Source organism: Barbus barbus (genome assembly GCF_936440315.1).
Source record: "Barbus barbus genome assembly, chromosome: 12".
In the NCBI taxonomy this organism is placed as follows: Eukaryota; Metazoa; Chordata; class Actinopteri; order Cypriniformes; family Cyprinidae; genus Barbus; species Barbus barbus.
Genome location: NC_136740.1, coordinates 5,302,106 through 5,321,730, shown reverse-complemented (window position 1 = coordinate 5,321,730; position 19,625 = coordinate 5,302,106). Strand labels below are relative to the sequence as shown.

Sequence of the window (19,625 nt, the reverse complement as noted above, 5' to 3'; positions counted from 1 at the left end):
CTTGGTCTTTACTTTAAGAAAGAAAAAACTTATTTAATGAGCAAAAAATGCTCCAAACGTTTTTTTCTAAATGAACTTAATAAAAAGCCGGAACGAAATATAAACACTTTGCCATTAGGGCAGGGCTCTAGTACATTTAGTCATTTTAGAATGTTAAGTTCTACTTCTGTAGATATTTTGGTGAAAGTAACTCAAAAGTAATACAGGAGTCATGTAACGCATTACAATTCTGAGACAGTAATATTGTAAGGTAAGGAATCACTTTTATATAACAGTAACAAGTAATCTGTAATGTATTACAGTTTGGAAGCAACTTGCACAACACTGTCTGCAAACATGCACTATTTGAAGGTATAAAGCTTCCTAGTGGAGAATGCATGAGTATGCAAGCTTGTCTCCATTACTGAAGAGGGCAATTCTTCTTTCAACAATGTGCCCCAACTACAGTTTCAACATTTCAAGGTGAGGATGCACAACATCCCTCTGCTTTGGGATAGCAGATTTCCTGATCAGTATTTCCCACAGTTTATCGGTCAATGATAAACCCTGTCCTGTTTGGCCAACACAACAGAACCAAGAGTTTATTCCAAACCTTGCACAGAACTTGGTGTAGCAAGTCAATGAGAGGGAATGCAAGACTGTGATCCATCAGCATCAGATGGTTGACTTCTAAACATTGCTCCAGCTGCAAGACCAAGAATCTGTCATTACCACTTTGCGAGTGCAGACACAAGTGAGTTATGCTAACATAAAACTAATGTCCAGCATATCATTGCAGAATGACAGTAGATTGTGGGAGTTAGACAATCAATAAACATACCCAGAGAGATGACCCCAGTCGCTGCTGACCTCAAGCTTAAAAGCCTATGGAAAGCCTGTATGAACTCACATATATAATTCTGAATGGAGCTGGCATGGACTGTCGACAGACATGCTTTCATCTCCATCAAATGCAAATCCAGCTGAGAAAAGAAGTGCACTGATAAGGGGTGAGTGAGCTTTTTACCTGTTCACTCTCAGATTTAAGAAGCCATAAAAGCCACAAATCCATGCACTCTGTGCCAGAGAAACTCCATTAAGAAAAAAAACATGAAATTGGTTTTGCCCCCAAAAGGTGAATCTAAAAATAAAATGCCTGTGACCAGGAATGATCTTGTTAAAAAAAACAGTCTCCTGGGTGGACTTGAGACAAGATCTGCTTCTGCTTGATCATTTGGAATAAAGAATGTTTCAACACCTTGTTCAAGACCCCAAGGTCAAGATCTGACACAATCTTTTTTTCTTGAAAAGGAAATAATTGACATAAAACCTTTTTGTCCACAGCTCTGAAGAGACCTTTTTGATCACTCTTTTCATCAGTAGGGAATGAATTTCTTAGGACATCAGTAATACTCACATGACCACATGAGCCTAAATGATTCCTGGTCTTCCAGAAGATCTACTTTGTGGGCAGCATGGTACTCACCTAACTTTATAAGGTATAAGCCTCACCCACAAAGGTTAAAGTTTGTTTGATAAGGATTCAAAATTAGGACTATACTTCCATTATATGAGATGCAATTGTGCAGCCACCATCTCTTCAACTGTGGGTAATTTCCAAATATATAGCTTGGGCAGGGTGACATCTGTGTAATGGGACATGGGAAATATCAGGTAAAATCGAAGATCCAACATGGACTGACAGAGTGTCCATTACACTGCCACCAAGACTGGACATCACAGAACCAAAGGATTCCGGTTTGAGATGACAACACAAGATCAGGCTGGTGTTATTTCATCCTCTGACTGCTCTAGTGTAACCACTCATTCTCACTTTCCTTGCTCATGTGTCCCCTGTGAACTGCAGAACTCAGATTTCAGAAGGAGTGAGGGATACCCATGCCATGCCTGTCTTATGAAAAAAGTGAGCCAAGAACACAAAACGTTGTCAGACTGCCTCAGTGTGGTCCTTGTCCTAGCGTTCGATGCAGTGACTGTCCATCCGAGTGGGAGAAGAAAGGAGGACAAGGTGGAAAATACTTTTTAAAGATCAAAGCTATGATGGACACTGCTCAGAGACTTGTGCTAGAAATCACTCTGTAATAGAGAAGTATAAGCACAAACACAATAGCTTAAAGAATATACAGTGACGTCGATCACAGGAGGATAGAATTCTAAGGATAGAAAAGGAGAAAAAAAAAAATGTGCATCCAAAGTTCAGTAGGCACTCAAAGCATGAACAATGAATGTCATCATTCTGTGTAGTCTTCAGGTAATAGTCACACCTGGGCAGTGTTTCTGCAACATCAGCTACTCAAAAGTGTCTGTCATGAAAGAAAAGACATCAAAACTGAACACATGTAAACAATGTTCACACACAAAATATACATTCAAACATCCTTTTCCCAGGCAGAGAAAGAACTTTATTGATCATGTACTGAATAAGTGTTGACAATAAAAATGTATCAGTCAGTTTCTGTCCTACCCCCTTACAAACAAGCCACTCTCTCATAGAAATGTGACACCCAGTAATACATAAATACAACAATAACAAAAAAAGTAAGGAACTTGACTAAAGAAAAATTATACTCGAAATGCAACTAAAATGTGTCTCGGCCCATGTTCAGTGATTTCAGGTCCAAACAAGCTTTTATGTAGCAGTAAAAATGCTGTTCCCCATGCCCAAAACAAGGCATCTGGTGTGAAGGTCCGAAGCAAGAACAGCATTTGCCCTGCATCATTTCACCGACGACATTGATTTATGACACTTACGACTCAACAACAACAGATTGTTCCATGCGTCATACGTCACTGCACCACTTCTACATCACTGGACATGCACGTAACTCCCCAGTTTCGGTTTTCAATGCAATCCAATGTTTACATGTCCTATTCAACAGATTAGAAAATGTTTAAATCACCCCTCACAATCTGAATGACATTTCAATTGGATTTGTCCAATTCTTTCCAACTGATGCATATGACTTTTATTCGGACTGGGCTAATGGTCCAATTACAAATGGATTATTAGGGTCCAAGTATATGCAGCTAGTGATTGTGTGGGAATTGTATGTAGGGCTGGGTATTGTGACCAATTCTTATTTTTATGGTTTCGATTCGATTTTGATTCGATATCGATTAGCTATCAATATTTCATTTAAAATGTTAGTTTTGCAGACATGGGATCCATATTTTGATATAAATGCTGGTAACTGAAACTCTCCTACTTAAGTTTATTACTGAAATACACATCTACATTAATAATAGGGTGCACACAGTTGTTTTTTTTTTAGTGGAGAAATTCGAAAGATGGTGACACCTTCAGGACGAGAGGTGAATATTCATATCCTCTTACGTGAAGCACGCGCATTAAGAATCGATTCGGGGATTTCCCGAATCGATATCGTTGCGTTAAACTGAAGATCGATTAAAATCGGAGAATCGATATTTTTTACCCAGCCCTAATTGTATGTATGCATGCATTTAATTTTGACAAAGTTATTCCTATATGAATAACTCCAAATGCACATCTCCTCATGTCTGGATAAAGTACTCATCAAGCTTTCAACAGGAAGTTTTTTAGCGCTATAGTAAACAGTTTATACCACAGCTACACTACAAATGAGCGGCATGCCATGACAAAAACATCTCTCCAATTCACAGAACAAGAAACAGTGCTCCCATTATTATCAACAGAGTGGTTTACACCGCAAGCTCACCAGAGATATATCAACCTGCAGAGTCGCTCTGTGGCTACAACTGGGGTGTGTGTGCATTTTGCAAAAACACAAACAGATACAATTTTGCTGTTTTAAATGCAGGTCAAGTGTATTAATGTTTTTACATTGTATCTGCACTTCGTTGTTCAGGGTGCCAATACAGCATCTCACACAAGGCACTGCTTGTTAAACTAAATCGGTAATCCCCAAGATATTAGTCATCTAACGGGTTATTTGGTCCTGGTATCCATTGCCCCTTTTCTCTCTACTTCCCATAACCTTTATCGCTGTTTTTTTTTCCCTAAACCAAGTAATTCCTAAAAACAGATTTTGTGCCTAAATACACTACCTGAAATTAACTTTTCAATTAAGAGGCAATATTTGCTGGCTTTTTTTTCATATTTGTTAGAGCAATTTTTATAATTAACTTATTAATTATATCTAATACTTAAATTTAACTAATTATTTAAATCAGTCAGAATACTTTACCATTTTAAAAACAAAAATTGCTTAAAATATATATTTCAGTTCAGTTCCATTTATTATCAATTATTGCTTTTGATATTGTTATAAAGATTATTAATGTTTATTAATAGAATACACATGTAAAAATGTTTTTGTCTTTGGGGAAACATCACATCATATTCTGGTTACACAGACAAACGTGTTGATCTATAACTCTAGTCTAATCTAGCGCATGTTCTGCAAAAACTCCTGTCATAATCACTGAAGCCATGAAATGAACAACAAAGTGCAGATACGATGTAAAAAAAGAGTACATTTACATCATATCTGCACTTCGTTGTTTATGTTGAGAGAATAAAGAATTGCACACACTCAACAAAACTCAGCACAGAGAATTAAAGTGAAAATTGAAGTGAGATTTGGCCAAGTATGGTGACCCATACTTGAAATTTATGCTCTGCATTTAACCCATCCCACTCCGTGAACACACACCTGGAGCAGTGGGCAGCCAATGCTGCGGTGCCCGGGGAGCAGTTGGGGATTCGGTGCCTTGCTCAAGGGTCTCACCTCAGATGTGGTATTGAAGGTGGAAGAGAACGCTGGTTAGTCACTCCACCCACCTGCCAGACCTGAGGCTCGAACCCGCAGCCTACGGTTTACAAGTCTGAATCTCTAACAATTAGGCTACGACTGCCCCCAAATGCGTCTGACTGGCTATTGCATTCATACGCTCTCCAGTTTGGTTATAAAGCCCAAAAACAATGTGTTAAAAACAATCTGATACTTTTTTAACCCTTTACCTTGAATTTTTGGGGTATTTTTGTTCATCTTGGTGGCATTTTTGCCACAAACCCCTGTTAATTTCTGGCACTGCTTATACTTTTTTTGTTTTTTTCAGCCCCACTTTAATATGCAAAAACAATTAAAACCATACCATTTGTGGTTTGATTTTCCTGAAAAGTGTAAACACTGTGGTGCTATCAAAACAATACTCTGTTTATACAATATAAGCATCTCAACAAGAGGTTGCACTACAAATACTAATTACGCGTCACATTGACAGGCTGGACTGTAAATTATCTGATGTGCTCTATTTTTCTCTATCAGCAAAATATTCAGTCATTAATGCTCAGCGTATATACTCCTTCATATGACAAGAACTGCTGTGGCAGGACCGTTTTTTCAGCCTTACCCTGTGCTGTGATGTGACTTCTTGTTTTTTTTCTTTTATTGCATTGTAAAAAAAAAAAGAACACACACTGCTCTCTTGTGATCTTGTCACCTGATTTAAACAATATCTCATTAAAAATACTACTGGATCCTCTCAACAAATCTTAACCCTGCTCTCCTCTGGGACAAACTGAATAACTCTATGTTAATCAACAATATAGAACCGACATTTGTTGTTTTGAGACATCAACAGGTAATTCCCTCTGTGACATTCTCATTTCTGCTGAGGATCTATTCACATCTCCAGGCTTGTAGAATAAAGATCCTTCACCTCCCTGATTAGCTTTAATTTGCATATTACATTACTCCCACAACAGTCTGGGAGGGCCAATACTTGAATCCTCTGATATGCAAGTACTTTGGGCAATTCATTTGTAAAGAATCAGGAGAAAAATCTATCACTTTGGTTACCATTACAACATTCTTTTTACTTTCGAAAAATTCATTATACTTATGATCAAAGTTATTACTTTGTCTAATATTAGCCATGCTCATGCCACTTTGATTGCTATATAATCTAATTATAAGGGCCGGCATCTCTGTCTTTTCCATCTTATAACCTATGCCCTCTTATTTAAATGTCAGCACCGCCTCTGACAGCACAAATTTAGTCTTCAATAAGGTTATTTGAACAGCTGTGTGTTCTATGTATTAGGCATTTTACTGTACAGTGGTTACTATAGCAACAAGAAAATAAGACGACAGACAAAGTGCTATGATCCAAGCAGCAGAAAATGACGAGCTCTGTAAAAGCAGCACTAGGAGGGGGTGATGTTGGGGTATGTGTGTGGTGGAGAGATCTCATTGTATGCATGTGTGTACTGGAGGATGATAGGGTAGTATTAGATGTATAGCTAGGTATGAATATGTAGGGTGATGTTAGGATTCATATATAAACTTTGGGGGTCGATTGTGTTAGGGTCTCTGAACAGGCAAGAATATGGAATATGATAGAGGATGTGAAATAAATGAGGAGAAAAAGAAAAAGAAAGAATGCACCATGATTAATGCCCACTGCTCTGGGTGTGTGTTCACGGTGTGTGTGTGTTCACTGCTGTGTGTGTGCACGTTGGATGGGTTAAATGCAGAGCACGAGTTCCGAGTATGGGTCACCATACTTGGCAGTATGTCACTTCACTTCACTCACTCACTTAAAGGAAAAGCACAACAAATAGAATGGTTAGGTTGTAACCTGCTGTTAACTTTGGGCTGATACTGCTCTGATGCTAACTACCAATCAATGACCACCTTAGGTTTTCCATGCCATTTTGTGCAATTTACTAAATTAACGGTTAAAACATGCTGTGTGCAATGCCAAAAAGTAGGCACGTTCAATGACATTGTGTCTCTGAGCACAACGAGCTAAACTGTGACGTCTGCTGGTAATGACCACTTGTTTTTCCGGTCTCAGCGTCTACCAGACACCTCAGAGACATCTCGGATGCTGCAAAAATAGGCAAGATACTTGATATTCTCCCAGCTAACCACTGCAGAGATGGTCATTTTTTTAAAGAACTGTTGTGCAAGCCTGCCACTGTCTAAAAGACACAGGGCTGAGGGGGCAGTCAAGCACTGCTTTCAGCCTGAGAGAAGGGGTGATGATGCCTTATTATTCTACAACACGTCTCCTCGCTTCATATCTCTCCATTTTTGCTTTGTTTGCTCTGCTGCTTGGGAAGTACAGCGAAGGCACTCGATTGATACGCTCCGTGGAAGGCAAGCTTCCTGTGGGAAAACACGAGGATCATTTCCCTTTATACAGGCATTGATATTACTCTCCTCACACCACTTGACCCCATGACTCCATCCTGTTCTCTACAATCCTCTAAATCTATTCATCATCTCCTCACTCTTGTTTTAACAATTAAGTGCTCTTAGAAGTCTCCGTCTTTCCATTAATTCATTAATCTACAGGGAAGGGAATGTGAAAGAGAAAAAAAGAACAACTGCATGGAGAAAAAACATGGTTGTGGAAGGAAGCGGTAGCTAATTTGAAGCTATATCTAGAAACTCTCAATATGTCCGTGAAGGATTTTATTCAGCCAGTACAAGTCAAGAGGACTTAATTTTCACAGCTCACACTGGCTTGTTTGATATGAGGTACATGCTCTATTTAAACTATTCACACCCTTAAAATCATCCTGAATATTTCCTTCCTGGAAGTGTGAATTTGGGCCGAAAGAAAAAAGTGATGATGGCGCAAAACATCACCAAACTGAACTGAAAGCCAACGTCTCTGCCTCACACACCTAAAACAGCTCATTCAAACACGCCCCCACGTCTACGTCATGGTGTGGGAAGATTTGCATAACACCACCCAAATGTATATGCAATAAAAGAAGGCTTAACTTTCTTTCTCGATGTAGTATTGTTGTTGCCATCGCCATGACGTGGAGACTGTGTGTTTCATTGTGAAAGCAAAAGTACTTTGTTCGGCCTTCCAAATGAGTACACAACTAAAAATCAGTGGTTGAGTTTTATTTACAACACTGTTCCAGAACAGTACAATGCAAATAATTGAGTGTGTGCAGCGCATTTTACGGAGGACAGTTTCCTGATCCTGGAAGAGAGTAGCTACAATGTGAACACTATGAATGGCTGTGAACACTATAAAGTGGGGCAATTCCAACGTCGCAAGGACAGTCTTCTGCTTCTGACTCACAGCCTGTAAGTACGCTTCACTATTTAAAGAATTTGCTACTGACTATTCAAACGCGAGTTTTGAGCAGTGTAGAGTAGCGCTTGTTTGTCATTTCTCCGATCACAAATGCAGACATGGTAATGTTTACGCGGCGTGGCGCAACGCGTAAAATGACCGTATGAGTCATTATAATTAGTTACGTCCTCACTGATTGCAACAAATGCCTCGTTTATAATGGGTTTTATTGTTTTAGTCTCGACGCTCCGGGACACGGCATCACAATACAGTAAGGGGCATAACATTTCCGTCACATGCTTGAGGTATTCGGCCAATCGCAATGCACTGGATAGCTGGCCAATCAGAGCACACCTCGCTTCTCAGAACGATGAGCTTTGTAAAAATCGACGTGTTTTAAGAAAGGCGGCGCTTAGAGGAGCAACAACAATGTACAGTATGTGGAAAATTGTTTGTTTTTTGAACCTCGAACTGCGTAAACATTCCATTACACCAAATAAACAAAATAATGTTCTTTTTTGCAATATCATATGACCCCTTTAAAAATGTGTTAGTAACCATATACTTGTTGGTCACAGAGTTTATTTCCTGCAATAATTCAAAAACCAATGGGAGTTTGGGGTTTGGCATCACAGCATCTTTGTTTCCAGATGGAACGTTAAAGAACGTGACCCACACATCTCCCAGAAATCATGTATAATTCAACCAATCCCATGATTGCGTCGAAACTCCTGAAGTGTTTCCAATTTTGTGTGCCATATGCATCAGACTTTCAGCCAACGGTCCTTGGGCATGATGTCTAAGGCTGAGACTACTAACCCTATAACCACCCCTAAACCTAAATTAACCCATGTACAGTAGTGACCTTTTATTACTTATATTACTTATCCTTGGTAACTGCACTGTAAGTGCACTCACTGTAAAACGATGTGCAACCATTGTTTCAAAGCAAAGCATCAATCTTCAATAGACTTCAATAAGACCGGATCATCATTTTGCAGTCCTTAGGAGCTGGTATAACGGCAAGGGCAGGGAATTACTGCTTACATTCTGTGTTCTTCACTGCCTGTCACGTGTACACACTTCTGTCCTGAAACTGTTGGCCCGGAACTGCGCGCACCGCAGCATCGCAAATGGATGTGTCTCAGTTGTATAATGATATTGATCGGTGAGACAAGACAAGTGCTTTATAAGAGCATGGCCTCATGGACTCTATCAAGCAGGATTTGGCTATACACCTACATTCAGAACAATCTGTAATTTGTTTTAGAACAGTATTGTGGACAAGCACTCTGGATGAAGGGTGAGGGAAGTCTATGTGAAATATAGTCATCATTAAATGAGAGGGGCTTGCAACTGTGTTCCAGTCTTTATTTAACACACAGCTGACGTCTAAACAATTTGGTTAAATTACCATTATAGGCATTTTACAGGCACAGTCCTCTTGAATAACCCAAGGTTAAGCATCTTGATCATGAACACGATTGTGTCTGTCAAGGATCAGCCCTTGGAGGATTTCAACGTACCACCTCCCAAGCGTCAGACAACAGATGAAGATGCTGATGACTTAAAGTTGGGATTAGCCAATTCCAAGTCCAGCGAGGTGAACAAAGTTTAGCTGCCACCAGCAAATGTCCAATATTATTATAGCCAAAGGTGCATCCATTACTATTTGTTACCTGAGTGCGGAGGATTTATCCTTTGGTCAGCTGCAGGTCTCCCGTCAGCTCCTTGACAGCGATGCCCAGAGGCTCCAATCGCTTACTGAAGTAATTAGTCATCTCAGCAGCCAGGGCCTTCATCGGAGCCACGTATACAATCTATAGAGGCAGGAAAGAGAGACAGGACATGCTCATGATAAATGAGAAAACACCACAGTACCATTTGTTCCCTGGCAACCAGTACAAATAACAATTTAGAAAGAAATATGAAGCTGGCTGCTTAAAGTAAGAGTTTAATGGTGATGTATGAAGACTGTCTATCATCATTGAAGCTGGCATGTGCACGTGTGAAAACGCGCTTCATGAGACAATGCATCTCCAAACTATGGTAAAACTTCTTGACACATATTTAATGCTCAAGTCTATCCTTGCTTGACATAAATTAAACAAACGCATCCAATCAGGTCGTGTTGTACCTGAGGCATAAGGACTGGTGCGGAAATGAGTTATTGGCTGCCAGAAAGCCAACAGCTCACTCAACAATATTGTCTCTGCGACTGTCTGTTTACCTTAAACTGATCCTTGCGGATGACTCCCCCAGGCTGCAGGTGTTGGCGGATCTCGTGTACGATGGTGAGCATGGCGATGTTGGTTTTGCCGGCACCGGTGGGGCACAGATGAGCAGGTTTTCATTGGTATTGTAAGCCGTCTCAAACACTATAGAATTCTGTTCAATTTCTTCATGCCCTTGAACACCAACTGGCCAATCTGCAAACACACAAGGAATGTTTCAATGGTCCACTGATAACAAGATTTTGGACTTGAGATCTCAATATTTTGTGAACCTGCTCAACGCAAGATGGCAGATGTGGTGTGGCTACATGTGTGATGGAGACACATATGGTCAAAGTGACAGGGCAGCAGGAGCCAAAACTTAATGAAGCTGCTTTAATGCGCAGCTAATGAGAGACTCCGGTCTCCCACAAGACAATCATCCGTGACTTTATCTAAACTAATCAATCATTGTAAGACAGAGTCAAAGGATACTGAGCAAAAGTAGTGTTGGCTGAAAAGATACTTTACTGATGCTGTCAGATCAAGTGCATCTCCATGAGAGACTGTTGGGACTTCAATACCTTTATTAATGGCTGAGCGTGTATGGGGGGCTTGGAGAGCTCAAACATTAAAACCTTGCAAAAGGCCACCAGGACTATGGAGGGGGAAACTCTGAGCGGTGTCAAGAGCTGTCAATCAATCCGCCCACTCTGGCCAGCTCTACAGTGACATCACATTGGGGGTGACAGCCATTCATCTCGACAGAGTTCTGATGAGTACTTTAGCGCTACTGCTGAGTATGGTTATTTTCACTACCGCCATCATTAGAGCGGGGAGTTACACATTTATTATATCAAAAAGGGGCCAGGAAAGTACAAAAATCTAATCAAAGCACATTGAGTATAACAAATCTAGAACTGTTCTAATTATTTCTCTTTCCGTCTGCCGTCTCCAGTTTCTGCATCCCTCATTCCTGTGTCGGTGTCTTGGATCAGGAGATCAGGATTCATTAACAATGCTATCGGTCTCTTCTTTTACCGTTCTGCTCTGGCACACTTTAAATTAAAAGAAAAACAATTAGGCTGAGAGAGTTATTATAGGGCTCTGATCTGATTTAAAGTCAAGACTGAAAAGCCAAACGGAAGGGATTATTAATAGCTGAAATACGCTTCGAAGCACAGCAGTAAAGATGTGACTGTATAAGGATCTTCTGATAGATGGGCAGAAGAGCCGTGGAAAGTTCTGCAGCTGTGATCTTCATTACAGCAGTGAGGAGTTTGTCTTGTGGACTTGTATGCATGTGTCATGCAGCACAGCATTTGCAAAGTATTTTATTTTTGCAGGTAAAACAGAAAATGTAGGAATAAAATGTATTTTATCCATCGACAACTAACTGTGTGAAATGAAAAGTAGCCGTTCCATATTTCCAACCTGAAACATCAGCTGCACCCATTTTTTTTAATTGGACTGGTCAGAAAGTTTACATTCAGGAACGTATTGATCCATTCAAATTGTAACAGTTTTTTTTTATTTTATTTTTTTATCTATTGATACTTTGTATTAGACATTGTAATTATAATATTTTAGATGAATAACTATAATAACAGTGGCTAGTAGCCACCAACTTCCATAGAGTATGGTTTGGAAAAACATGAGGGTGAGTAAATGATGAATATTTAAATTTTTGAGTGAAATATCCCTTTAACGCAAAATTTTGGCTACCGAAGACAGCTTTACATGCAGCAGCCAAAAACAGTCTTTAAATATCTATTTGTAATTGGTTAACCAATAGCCTACAATACGGTGGTCGAGAAGTGCAAAACAAATCACGATTCTGAAAACAAAATAACAAATTACAAACGTAAACGCTAATCTAAAAAACAAAATAACAATTCAGAAAACACAACAACAATTCTGAAAACATTATAACAATTAAGAAAACACGACAAATCCGAAAACAAAACAACAAGTCAGAAAACACAACAACAATTCTGAAAACATTATAACAATTAAGAAAACACAACGACAAATCCGAAAACAAAACAACAAGTCAGAAAACACAACGACAAATCAGACAAACCGGAAGAGGTAGGTATAGTTTGAGACAGCGCCATTGGTTTGGGAATAGATTACTCATCGGTGACTGGACGAGACATCTGTCAATCAAGGTGTACAGGGAGAACAAGAAGAAGAACAGCAGAGTCAATTGAAGCATCAGCTCCAGTGGTGCAGATGATAGATTGCGTGTCTTTGTGTTTTTTGATGCTATCGACCCGGGTTCGATCCCGCCTTTTGCCAAACTTTTTTTTTTCTCCCTTTTCAAATCTTGTATCACATCGGAAAGGCCTTTATTTTCAATCAAAATTAAGGAAATAATCCAAAAGTTGAAAATAAAGTATCGGGTCGGGTTAGGGTAGGAGTTGGGAGGGCTTTATTGTACCAAGAAGGTGGCATCCTTTTAATAATTTGAAGTAAAATTATAATTTACACTCAGTACGTTATTATTGCATACTGTTTTTTTTTACAACAATACTGAGGTGCAGATAATTGCCACTATTTGCAACAAGTAGTATAAATAGCACAAAATCCTGGTATTTTAACATAGTGTAAATAGGTATTTGCACTTAGTGTAAATAGCATCTATTGCTATTTTGCACTTTGTGTAAACAGCGATAGAGGCTATTTAACTGTGTAAATAGCTGCTGCCTAAAAATATACATGCATGTACATTTACAACACTGTACTCTATTACCTTTGAATCAGAATACAAAAAAAAACTTGTTAACGCTAATGCGAGGGTGTTTCTAATACAGTGTCTATGGGAGTGACGGTAAATTTGACATAGTTCTGTCAAATAGCGATAGCAGCTAACGTATTTACACTAAGTGAAAATAGCAGGATTTTGTGCTATTTATACTACTTGTTGCAAATAGTGGCAATTATCTGCACCTCGGTATTGTAGTAAAAAAAACAGTATGCAATAATAACGTATTGAGTGTAAATTATATTTTTAATTCAAATTGATGCCACCTTCTTGGTACAATAAAGCCCTCCCTACACCTACCCGATACATTATTTTCAACTTAATTTTGATTGGAAATAAATGCCTTTCCGATGCGATACGAGATTTGAAAAGGGAGAAAAAAAAAAGTTTGGCAAAAGGCGGGATCGAACCCTGGTCGATAGCATCAAAAAACACAATGACTCGTGATCTACCATCTGCACCACTGGAGCCGATGCTTCAGTTGACTCTACTGTTCTTCTTCTGGTTCTTCCTGTACACCTTGATTGACAGGTGTCTCGTCCAGTCAGCGATGAGTAATCTATTCCCAAACCAATGGCGCTGTTTCAAACTATACCTACCTCTTCCGGTTTGTCCGATTTGTCATTGTGTTTTCTTACTTGTTATAATGTTTTCTGAATTGTTGTTGTGTTTTCTGAATTTTTATTTAATTTTTTAGATGTGCATTTGCGTTTGTAAATTGTTATTTTGTTTTCAGAATCGTGATTTGTTTTGCACTTCTCGGCCACCGTACTGCAAAGCCTAGGTGATGTAAGCCGAGGTGGACCAAGTTTCACATTTTTAACTACGCCATTTGGGATAATTATTTTCAGGAGAGTACAACAATCAAGACTTTGAATTGACTAAAAATATACTCTTGTACCCATAAATAAGGGAATGAAGACTGTTCTAAATTTAAATTATTTAAAATTTTCTGCAGATTTTTTTAAACCTAGATTCCAACATGGACAGCACTTTAAAGCATGATAGGAATGATCCAAATTCTAGTCCTTCTAAAATACCTTTGTGTGGCCAAACACTAGAGAAGCATTATATACGTGTTTCACAGAAACAACAATCCCTGAATGCATTGCAGACAGCTCAGAGAACACTCTGTCAGTTTAAATCTAGATTAAAGACCCATCTCTTTAACCTGGTTTACACATAATACACTATCACATTTCTATAATTCAAATCCGTTAAAGGAATGTTTAGGGTGCATTAATTAGGTCAAACGGAACCGGGAACACTGATGTACCTGATGTACTTGTTACATCGTTAGAAGAATGGCATCTATGCTAATATTAGTCAGTTTCTTTCTTATTCCGAGGTCACCGTTGCCACCCAAATCTAGACTGTATCCAGATCAGATGGTGGATCAGCACCTAGAGATGACCTCTACAGACAGGACACCTAGATGAGCCCCAGAGACTGATCCCCAGTGAAGACCCTGTCTCCAAGACGGCCATCGGGACAAGACCACAGCAACCACAATGAGTCCTTTGCACAATCTGATTCTGCTTTAGCCTAGATTTAAACTGCTGATTTTGTCTGGCCAGAGGAGAATGACACTATTTCGACAAACTATTTCCACGTCTAAAAACTGTAAAGATGATATAAAGCCACTCAGCTTTATATCAAGCCAATGTAAAGCTGCTTTGACACAATTTTCATTGTTAAAAGCGCTATGCAAATAATATTGACTTGACTTGACTCAGAGAGAAAAATACTGTAACTGAGTTGCCTCCTATGAAGAATGCACCAATTGCAAGGTAGCATTTCAGTTTCTGCCTTAATAGGTAGCTGCCTAAGTAGGCAGTAGACAGGCAAGGCAGCTCACTAGGTTTTGAAATGAAGTTCAACTTCATCAGCTTTAATCATATAACATCACCTTCTGCTGAGTGCCACGTGTTCTCCGAAAAATGGGGGGAGAAGTTGTATTCCTACACCTCCTGTCAGGATGGCAGCATCAGCCCCAGCCGGTGTGACCCATTATATTCCCAGGGTGGGTCTTCAGAGGACCAACTTATAAATATTCATAGATAATTAGGAGCTCTCATCCTATCCGACTGAACGGTTGTATCACCAAGGTAACCAAACTGCTGCACTTGTTTTAAGAGCCCCCTTCATTTTGATTTATCAGCTTTGTCTGTAAAGGACTGCCAGTGTCCCCGCACTCCTTAAACATGCAAATGAATGCAAATTTATGCGTGCCCCAACATTCACCTCAAAGTGATGCGTACATGTAGCAAATATGGAGTTGTCATTACTTAATGATCTCGCAAAATGTCTAGCATTCGGTTATTTTCCTTTGAAGTGTACTCAGTGTTGTGATGAATGCTCGTCAAACGACATGAAAACGTGATTTGGGTCAGGGTGGTCCCCCACGTGCTATTGTACACTCCGTACGGCAATGTAGCCCTGAGGTAATCCATCAGCCAACCCATACAGTGTACGACACGTTTTAAAACAAGTCCCAAACTCACAGTCGGCTGTACGTCAAAAGAGGGTTTTTAATCTCTCTTTAGTGGCTGCAGAAATAGCGGCAGTAAACGGGACTTTTCATCACAGTGTGTGAGTGGAGTGATGGCCACACTGGCGGCACATTTCAGCTTGTTGAGTTTTAGGCTCAGGGGTAAATCTAACACTCTCAGACCAGGCTCCCATTCAAAACTTCAAGTGGCTAAAATAATTTGCACCTGAAAGCACAATCTTAGCTTTACTCCACTCTGTCTAAGACTTAAAAGTGTTTTTTTTTTTCTCCATATGGTGCACTGATGAATCATACTGAAAAACCCCAGCAAGTTGCAACAAGTAAGAAAAAAAAAAAATTCACATTCTTATTGACTGTCAAGTCAATCTAAAAAAATCAACTGGATTTATGTACTTGTGCCCCATTGGAAGTGTGAGTTTGGGATTAGAATAATTCTTGTTCTAATAGGGGACTTTCTTTCACCACCTCATCTATAACTTGCACCCACAAAAATCTGCATGCTAAAGATTATTCTAAATTTAAGACATTACGATTTTCAGTAACTTTATTCCGAAACATTCATCAACTTGCTTCACAGAAACGACAATCCCAAAATCCTCTGTAAAAAAATTCAGTGAAATTAGGGGTGGCAATATGATCAAAATGCTATATCACAATGTGAGTAGTTTTATTTCATGGTAAAGGTATTTTTGCAAAACAAAACTAAAGAGACGGACATCAAAATAGCTGAGACTGCAACAATAGACGCTCATATTGACAAGCGCTTGTGAGCAAGAGGGTATAAGACAGATCAGCTTTGGTTTAAAAGAGTTAATAAAATATTGTTATCAGTCATGACTTAACGGGGAAAAATAAAGCTGAACATGGTTGAAGCTTTCTAGAGCGCGTGCACCGGCCGCCCACGTTCGTGTACAACGAGTATATGGAGTATAATTTGAAAGGCTGTATGCATACTTTTATTAACCATTGCAGTTTAAAACAAAGCGATTTGAAGCCATTGAAATGTAAAGATAATTAATTTCTCTCAAACGGTGCTCATAGAGCGCAGGAGTATTGAACAGAGTTATTTTTCCTGCTTTATAGGCCTTAAAGTCCCCGTGAAATCAAAATGTAAGTTTTTTGGGTGTTAGTATATGTTAGTAATAATAATAATAATAATAATAATAATAATAGTAGTAATATGTTAGTCTTAAGATTATCTATAAGGCAGTGTGCTCCAAAACAGTGACACAAATTTATTTAGAAGATATAAGCATTCAAAGCTTGCAGTTCATCACTTCGGCCAAAACGGATCAACGATTTTTTGACTTCACCTCTTTCTTCAGCTTCTCATCAAATCTTCTGACCAATCAAATGCTCTCTAGAATCCGAAGTGCCCCTACACTAGAAGCTGTGGCTGAGATCAGTCACTTGTTCACAGTGTTAGTATTTTCTGTACAGTGAATGGCACGTAGTGCACAATGTAGGCGATAGGGAACGAATCAGACAGTGTAAATTGCTTTCGATTGGGGCAAATGAGGTCTGGTTTTGCATTGTGTCATGCGAACTGCGGCAGCACGCACAGTCTGCTCCGGACTTTGGCTCTGGTCCAGAGACGCGATCGTCTCGTATATCATCACATATATATTAAACACTACATATAAACATATTTCATGCTAATGAAGAGAAGCAACGCTAAAATATATTTAAATTTGCCTGCCCTACATATTTTTCTGCTGAGTATTGTGTTATCTTAAGGCTCTACTTAACCCTGTTATTAAGATGTATTTCGTCAAGCTGGTCACAAGTGGACAGCACTAAAAACAGATGTAAACGAGGTCTACTATTTTTGAGCTTGTCTATTTTGAAAATGCATAACCAGGCCTAATATATAATCAATGTGGTACCTGTTGTGAGAAAATACACGAAAATAGGCAATTCAAACTTCACTGTATTGTACCAAAACACATTAAAGTCCATGTAAAGTCCATTTTAAATGTGTGTTCTGAGTTTGTCACACCACAGAAAAATGTGTTACCCACCCAGCCAAATATGAATGCTAAAAAAAAACACCAAGTATATAAAATAAGGTATCAAAATCTTGAAAAAATAAGCAGTATTCTCTGCTCTCAAACACTGGGGGTGTGTTCACTGGCGGCGCTGAAACCACGCTGCCATCACTCTCAACTGTCTTCCTCTGCAGCTTATAAGGAGACCGAGCTGTTTTGTAAATTATCTCAACCAGGTGTTATGCATTTATGCTAATGCGGTCTAGTTATTAGGTGCGTTCGACTTGAAGCAGCGCTGCAGAACGATCAGTGTGTGACATCAAAGTACTGCGAGAGCGATTCGAAAGCATCAGGTGTGTCTGCTCTCTGTCGATCACACAAACCGGTCGGTCTGCAGCGCTGCTTCAAGTTGAACACACCTCTTATAGTGTTGGGGGAGGGGCTGTGCTCGGTGGCTCGATTGCATCATCGAGTCCCAATTTAGCTCCGCCCTAAAAAAATCCTGATCACAAAAATTGTGAAAAACTGTTAATGGTCTAACTCCACAATTAAGTACTCCATAGTTCACAGTCTTTGTAACATGTTTCAGCAATGCATTTCTAACATTAATAATGTGTTTACAAACAATTTCTATATTCTTTTCATTCGCTTCCTTTGTCAATCACCTGTAATCTGCCAAATATGGGTTTGTTCAATCAACATTATTGAGAAAGCTCAAAGATATAATTATCTGGATGTGGTAACAGTATTTGTCTTGGCTGACCACTTGTGATCGTATCACTGAAAACACATCTTAAGGTGAAAACAGGGCCATGGTAACATGCTAACAGCAACATGTTAACATGCAATTCCACTAATTGTGAGTCACGTTATCATTGCACTTTATTCTTCACAAGGATGTGCAGATGGTGCATACAGCCAGGAACATCATAAGGTTTGACAGACTTACCAATCTTTGTTGTATATGGCATAGGGCAAAATCAGTATCTTTACTATTACCTGCAAACCAAAAGTCCACAGCAAACAGGCATAAAGAGGACAAGGACAAATACTATAAATCTGTAATAATCATTCCTATTCCATGAGAATAAGGAAGTTTAAACAACTATAATGATAATTACAGTAGGGGTCAATATCACTGGAATCAGTTCAAGTATTATTTTTACTAGCTAATAAACAATAAATACACTGACAGCCAATCAGCATCCGAGTCTTTAAAGAGCTTGAGCATTTAAAGTGCCAGACGACAAAACTGCAGCGGAGCGCTTATAATAAACACAATGATATTGAGGTGTTTACTATTCCACACGGCTAATGAAGAGAACGCTTAGAATTGTATTCATGATTGTAACCTGACTCACATCACTGAAGATATCTATATAATGCGCTGCTGCTTCAAAAATAATTGCTATATTAGTTGGAAGAGAGGGGAATTATCATGGAATTAGAATGATTATTAAAAATGTATTGTATTCGTCCTTGGTAGTAAACACAATGATATTGTGCATTGAGTGTGGACGCAATTACAGTTAACGTTATAGTTATCGGTTTAGTTCTTCTTGTTGGTGTGAATGGTCCTTAACTCACATTGTAAATGTTGGTGGGTCATGCATGCTTGCTCAACGTCTTGGCATCAGTAATTCATGTTCACATTCCATTTCCAATCAAAGCTCTTTTTCTGACTGTAGATAAAGTTTTCAGTTCTGAAATTATTCACAGTACATCACGTTTTTAATCTCAAAAGATCTCACATGTGACATGAGCGCTTTAAAACAACGTATGTGCTCTGCTTCTTGTATACTTTATTTTTGTACTTAGTCCATCAAAATGTACCAATCGCACATACTGCGGCAATGGCATGGTTTCCAGGACAGCGATTCGTTCAACTCCTACACGAACTAGTCCTCAAGATGCTCGCAGTCTGTGCCCAGAGCACCCTTAACACTTTCAGTCTGACGGTTTCGCAGCTTTTCTTCGCAGTGCCGGTGAGCAAAACCAATATCAGCGGGAAGCCAGCAATTCACTTGACCACATTTCCCTCTCTCCAACGCAGGGAACAAAAGCCCATTTCTTTAGACGTGCTAAATATATCTGCA

The 19,625-nt window shown here is 39.2% G+C and overlaps 1 pseudogene across 1 annotated transcript in view; it reads right to left on the bottom strand.

The window, feature by feature from the left end:
• LOC306878052 (activating signal cointegrator 1 complex subunit 3-like) overlaps window positions 1–19,625 on the bottom strand; it is a 223,968-nt pseudogene that overhangs the window by 124,482 nt on the left and 79,861 nt on the right. The window contains exons 8-9 of the transcript in view: window positions 10,280–10,478; window positions 9,729–9,869 (exon numbers count right to left, since the gene is read on the bottom strand). The product of the transcript in view is annotated as an activating signal cointegrator 1 complex subunit 3-like (transcript). The remainder of the gene's footprint in view (window positions 1–9,728; window positions 9,870–10,279; window positions 10,479–19,625) is intronic.